At 38.5% G+C, this 6,697-nt stretch overlaps 1 pseudogene; it reads left to right on the forward strand.

The window, feature by feature from the left end:
• Nucleotides 1-6,119: 6,119 nt before the first annotated feature.
• LOC148567686 (uncharacterized) lies at nt 6,120-6,697 on the forward strand (annotated as a pseudogene).

Raw genomic sequence — 6,697 nt, forward strand, 5'->3', positions numbered from 1 at the left:
CTCTCCTCTTTCACCCACTTTTCCATCCACGTTTATCCATCCCATCACCCATTACTTTCCTTGATTCTCTCAACCCAACTTTCACTCCACCAATCCCCTCTCATCAATCCCATCCATCTCTCTTCCCAACAACCCACATTTAAATTCAATTTTCCCACCCTTCCCCCACCATAACCGAAACCCCACCCCACCCCCACCTATAAATACCCCTCACAACATCCACTTTCACCACAACTCTACTACTCTTTCCCTCTTACTTACTCTTCACCATACACATTCCCTTTTTTCATTTTTTCCCTTCCTTCACCCCAAAGGTTGTAGCTTATACCCCATTCCTTCTATCTCCTTCTTCTATTTTCTTTCCCTTTTCTTATTTTATATTTCTATTTTGCTCGGACAAGCAAAGATTTTAAGCTTAGTGTTGGGTGCTCCACCTTTTGCTTCTTCTATCTTACCTCTATGACACCCAAAATCGGAGAGTCTTCAAGGAAAAGAAAGGAGAAAGCCCCCACTTCCGACCTATGGGATTTCACAAGATTCTCCTCCAAGACCCCCCAAGACCATTTTTATGACGTGGTGTGGAAGAAGGTGACTCCTGAGGTCCCATTCAAGCTGAAGGATGTTGAGTACCCGGAGATCCTATATCAGATTCTGAGACGAGGTTGGGATGTTTTGGCCAACCCCATAACCGAGGTTAGAGTCTTGATGGTGCAGGAGTTCTACGCCAACGCTTGGGTGATGAGCAAGCATGATAGACGTGTGAACCCGAAGCTAAAGGATTGGCGCACCATGGTCAGAGGACACCTTATAGATTTTAGTCCTGAGAGTGTGAGGGTGGCGCTACAGTTTCCAGAGCCACGAGAAGACCCTCACTCATATACTCGCAGGGTCAACACTGACCAAAGGTTGGATCAAGTCCTTGCTGACATCTGTATACCTAGAGCTCAGTGGAGGAGGGATGCTCAAGGTCGTCCTAACCAACTGGGTAGGCTTGACCTTAGGCCAGTAGCTATAGGATGATTGGAGTTAATCCAACGTTCTATCATCCCTACAAGTAACCGCTCTGAGGTTACAGTCGAGCGAATAGTGATGATTCACTGTATTATGCTCGGCAATGAGGTGGAGGTGCATGAGGTAATCCCCCAGTAGTTTTACAGAGTAGTTGCCAAGACCTCCACCTCTGCGAGGCTGGCATTCCCTCATCTCATCTACCAGTTATGTGCTGCAGCTGGTGCTCACGTAGAAAGAGATACCCTGATCGACAAGGAAAGGAAAATCATAAAGAAGGGTATGGAGCATGCTAGGGAGCCCGTGCAAGGACCGCAGCAGGAGCCAGTTCCACTGGCTCCATAGGATATTCCAGAGATGCCTTAGGGGATGTACTTCCTTTCCCATGACTACTGGGATCAGTTGACCACATCCTTAGGGGAGCTAACATCATCAGTTGATCAGTTGAGGCTAGAGCATTAGGACTAGTTTGGTCTCCTCCATTAGACGATGGAAGATTAAAGGAGAATAATGGAGGAGCAGAGGAGGCACGGGCGTGACATTGAGGAGATTAAACGCTTTGGAGGATTCTTTGGAGGGAGCAGCAGCCACCATCATTGAGGTGGTCTAGTTTTACTCTCCCTATCTTTATTTTATCTCTGTTTTTCTAGTATTTCATTGTATTACCTGCTTTCTATTCTAGTTGCATGATCACTCTTAGGATTTCTTTGCTTTCTAGTTTAGTAGTTAATTTCTAAAAATTTTTTAAGATGTCTTATGTATTCCGCATCAAGCTTAAAAAAATCTATTGAAAAAGAGGTAGTAAAATGCATAAGATATTGGGTTATATTATGAGTTATTCTAGTTGCCTTGACGTGGTAGCCTCATCTCTATTTCTGAATGTATGAATTAATTGTGCATATTTGATGTTGGAGTTGAGTATATTGGTTCTTGAGGAACATGAACTTAGAAAAGTATTATTGATTCTCGAAAATAAGAAAAGATTGATTCTTGAAGAAAAAAAAAACAACAAAAAAAATTGAGAAGAAAAGAAAAATCAAAAGAAAAAGGTCAAGGCTTTGAGCATTAATGGTTAGGAGGGTTAAAAGTGATCTAAAAGCTCAAAAGAGTGGTTTTCCCTAACCATATGCTTGTGGTGTGAAAGTGTCAAGTAAAGCTTGAGACTGAATACTTAAAGTCGTGACAAATGCTGTTACAGAGTATGCCTAAGTCTCTGAGCACCACTGTCTGGGAGAAAAAGCAAAGACAAATTCGAACTCAAAGAGTTTCCCCAGTTAAGTTCTTGTGGTGTTTATGTATCAAGTTAAGCTTGAAAAGAAAATACTTAGAGTCACGGCTAGGCTCAAAGGTACAAAGCACCAAAGAAAGGAAAATCTGTGTTCAAGAATCAACTAGAGCCTAAAGAAGAGAATCTATAATATCATCCAAGTTCTAGTTCTTAAGGATGCCAATATTTCTGAGCTTCAATGGATAGTGAAATGCCAAACCTATTCGGAATTGGAGTGTCATAAGCCCCATTCAATAACTAGATCTGAGCTTCATTGGAAACTCTAATCTTGTGTGTTTTCTCTTCCTTGGTCCTATATTATTTCTGGTTGCTTGAGGACAAGCAACAGTTTAAGTTTGGTATTGTGATGCGTGAGCATCTTATACCCTTTTTCTAGTTAATTTTATAGTGTTTCTAATTAGATTTTAATTAATTTTCACTTGATTTTAGTTCAAAAAATCTTCTTTGGATGATACTTTGAGTTTTTCTTATGTTTTTATGATTTTAGGTGAAATTCGGAGCAGTTTGGTGAAGCCTGGAGAAAGAAAGGAAAATGCTGGCAGCACATGAACTAATTAGGATATGTGACATATAATCATGTTAGCTTTGAGTAATTAGGGTTTTTATGGAGTCAAACTGGTTTTCTGAACTTCACCTTTTAATCTGAATTGAGTGACCACGAGAGTGGCATTTGATGAGGATTTGGGGAGATTAAATCACTAACAGATTAGGGTTTAATCACTCATTGTTAAAATAGTTGGTAAGACATTTTTATCCGGAAAAGTAAACATCTCTGAAACCTTAACTGTTTTCTCATTATTGTTTTACATCAAATCCTTTTATTCCTTTCTTTATTATTTTTATTTATGCGTTTTCAACAACAACCCCTTTTACTGTTTTCCTGACTAAGTTCAACAGGATAACCATTGCTTGCTCAGTCCGACAATGTAACAACCTCGATTTTCGAGTACTCGATATCTTTTCTGAAGGTACGGATTTCTCTAGAAGATCAGTAAAAGTAACACCTCTGATTTATCATCAAGCATATAAATCCACATTATCATTATGTCATCTTTAAGCTAGAACCTCTTTTGGGCAAGCTCAATAACGCAATCACGAAGAACCTAGTTTTTGAATCGTATCGGTTAGGAGTTTTGATTCTGATTTTCGTAAATAGTCACAGTTTGATGAACCAGACTCGATTCATGAGAGAAGAGAGATAATAGTATAATATTAACATTATATTAGTATTAGAAGCTGCTTGAATGATATTTAAGGTTACCTGGTCTGTTTTAGTTGAAAATAGGAAATCAGTTTAATGGTATAGCTTAGCACCAGCACTCTCTGATGACTTTAGCAATGTTAAGGCCTCATCATACATGTTCTATTCGCATAATAAATATGTTACTAGTGTCATTTATACTAGTAGCTCAGAAAAGAATTTTAAGAGATGTGTCTATGAGTGTTCCGACACATCTAGTTTTAGTAGTTATACACCTGAGATATTTTAATATTATTTAAATCCACCTCCAAACCACCAATCACATCCCACCTCTACCACCCCAAGACCTCCAAGGCTGTATTTCACTTTGTGGCCGAAAATAGGAAGAGAGAAAAAGAGAGAAAAGTTCTTAGTTCCAAATCTTCAAAGCTTGATTTCTTCTAAGCTAAAACTCAAATCAAAATTCCAATCCAACCAAAATGATCCTCTCTTATTTTTTCTACATAACCATATGACTTATCAAGGTTGGAATCAAGGTGAGTTGGCTACACCATCTCCCTTTTGCTTCGGTTTCAAGGAAGCATGCTCAAAACATGTGTTTTTTTAACGTTCTTCCTTAAGAATCATGCTTAGCTTGACTTATGGGCCAAGAAATGTTAATTTCCAACAAGTTTAAGGTGAGAAATCCTTTCCTAACATGATGAATAAGATTCGGTCAGTTGAGGATTTATGGATTTAAAGTTGTTCTTGATGTCATTTAGGGAAAAAGAGCTTAAAGACCACCTAGAAACCTAACCGAGTTTAGAGCAACAAATCAAGGTAGGGTTTGGTGAAATTAATCTTGATTAATTGTGTTTGAGTTGGGTGATTATTGTATGTTTTGGTTAGGCTTGAAATTGATTGCTTATATGAGCTATTCTTGGTGAAAATTTGTTGAAATTTTGATGAAATTTGATGATATTAAAGCTATGAAACATGTTCTTGAGTGCAGCTGGAAAACCAACCCTAGGACTTAAATTGGGGTTGATTTAATGTTGAAGTAAAGTGGAAAAAATGGAGTTTTATTGGCTGCTAATTTATTATAAATTTTGGTAAAAATCAGTTACTGAAAAGATTGAAAAACCGGTGAAAACAAAGAAAGAATTTGAAAAATTTACAAAGAACTCGAAGAACACTTTGAGTGTGGTGATGAACATTGAAGAACACCTTTTTTATCCATAAAAGGACAAGGAAGTAAATATTTTAGTATTTGGGGGTTGTTTTGTAATTTCTAAAAGTTAGGATAGTTAAAGTAGAAATATTAAGAGTTACGGGTGGTAAAAAGTGAATTTTAAAGATTAAAAGTTAAAAAGGGATAATTTTCAAAAATTTAATGATAAAATAATAAATAATAATAAAATATTAAATAATATTTAATTAAAAATAATATTTTAATAAAAATAAAAAAATAATGTGGAAAAGGCAATTTTCCATAAAAGCTTTAGAAAGACAACTTTAAGCGCAGAATCTCATAATTACCTTCATAAAACACCTAGGGAGTGGTAATAATATATTAGTGCACCAAAGACAAAGGAAAGATAAAAAGTTAAAAGAGATAAAAGTCGAAGAAAAAGTCTGTAAAGTTTCAATGACAGAAACAAACAGAGGTTAGTGAACGAACTAGGAGCAACATAGTTAGCTCTTGAGTTGCGCCTAGGGTTAGGTATAATATGAAAAGTTAAACTGTTTTAGTATAGACTTAATGAGCCTATACTTGGGACAGGCTAACTATTCATACCGAAATTTACATAAGCTTTAAATACATACGTTAAATAGAGAAATCAAAGCAGAATAAAGAGACACAGAGAAAAGAGTAATATGATAAAGAATAGAGGGCCTGTTGAATGGTCATTTGTTGCATTAAGGTGACTCCAGAGATATTTGTGTGTTTATCTGCTGTATTGAGGCCGTCAGATAGACGGTGGTGCGACCACTGAAAATGCTTTCCTGCGGTATAGATCCATATTTTATTTCTATAAGGTAGAAGGGTTATTTCCTGCTATAGAAGTACAGTGACCACCTGTTCCATTTCTGTAGTGGCAGAGGGGTTATTTTCTGTATACAGAAGGTGTGTCGACATACATCCCTGCAGTGGCAGATGTGTTATTTTCTACGTGTAGTGGACCCTGTGGTGGCAGAGGGGTTATTTCTTGTACACAGGGGTATAGCCAACAGAAAGCCATATCTGGCTAGTAATGCTGGGTTATGTCGGGAGCGGGTAGATACTGATAGATGAGCTTATTACCTGCACTAGGACTAGGCATGCATCATTCTTGTCTGCACATCATTCTCTGTTGCATTCCCTTTATGTGTGTGATCTATTCCGTTATGTCAGTCTGCTTGTATGCTATATATGCGTTTTATTTTCTTGTATTCTTCTGTTCATGTTCTGTTTTCTGGTTTCTCTATTTTTTCTACTTATCTTCATTTCTGTTTACTGCTTCACTGTATTCTGTTATTTGACAGCTAAACAACACCGAAATAATGAACGTAACTAATAATCCCGGCGCTACTAAGAACTCCCCAGTTCTTACCCCCTTCTCTCCCTTCTTCCACTCCAAATGGAGATGGGTGTGATATTCTATGAGTTCGAGGACCTTTACATCTACGAGGATCCAGTACATCACAGTTAATTCATAATGGGATTGGAGCCTCGTATTAGACGACATGCGTTACAGAATCGAGATTTTCAACATCCTCTGTCCAGCTCGCTTTTTGACCTCGATGCTCCTTATGACTTTCCCTTATCCTGGTTACACCCTAACGCACCTGGACGTCCTATCCCTGATGGTCCCGGACACCCTATACCAGCTCAACCCTTGAATGGGGCAGCATCTGAGCCTATCATTCATGACGAGCTCGAGGTAGCCGGAGGGTACATACCTGTGATTGCACTAGAGTGGGACTTTTCCCCTGAGCCGATTCCTGACTTTCCACAGCCTGATGAGCCGGCACTACCGGAAGACGGGGTAGCTCCTATATACGCGAATAGACATGTGCTCACGAATGGTTTGGGACATAGTGACAGTAGTGCTTCTGGTGGGTCTGAGGATATGGCTGTAGCTGCGGACAAGGAGGAGGAGGACGATCCTAAGATAGAGATAGAGTAGGATGAGGAGATGGGCGAGCCTCATGACGATCTTTTGAATGGCCATGTGTAG

Source organism: Arachis ipaensis, chromosome B4 (genome assembly GCF_059453495.1).
Source record: "Arachis ipaensis isolate K30076 ecotype BB chromosome B4, ASM5945349v1, whole genome shotgun sequence".
NCBI lineage: Eukaryota > Viridiplantae > Streptophyta > Magnoliopsida > Fabales > Fabaceae > Arachis > Arachis ipaensis.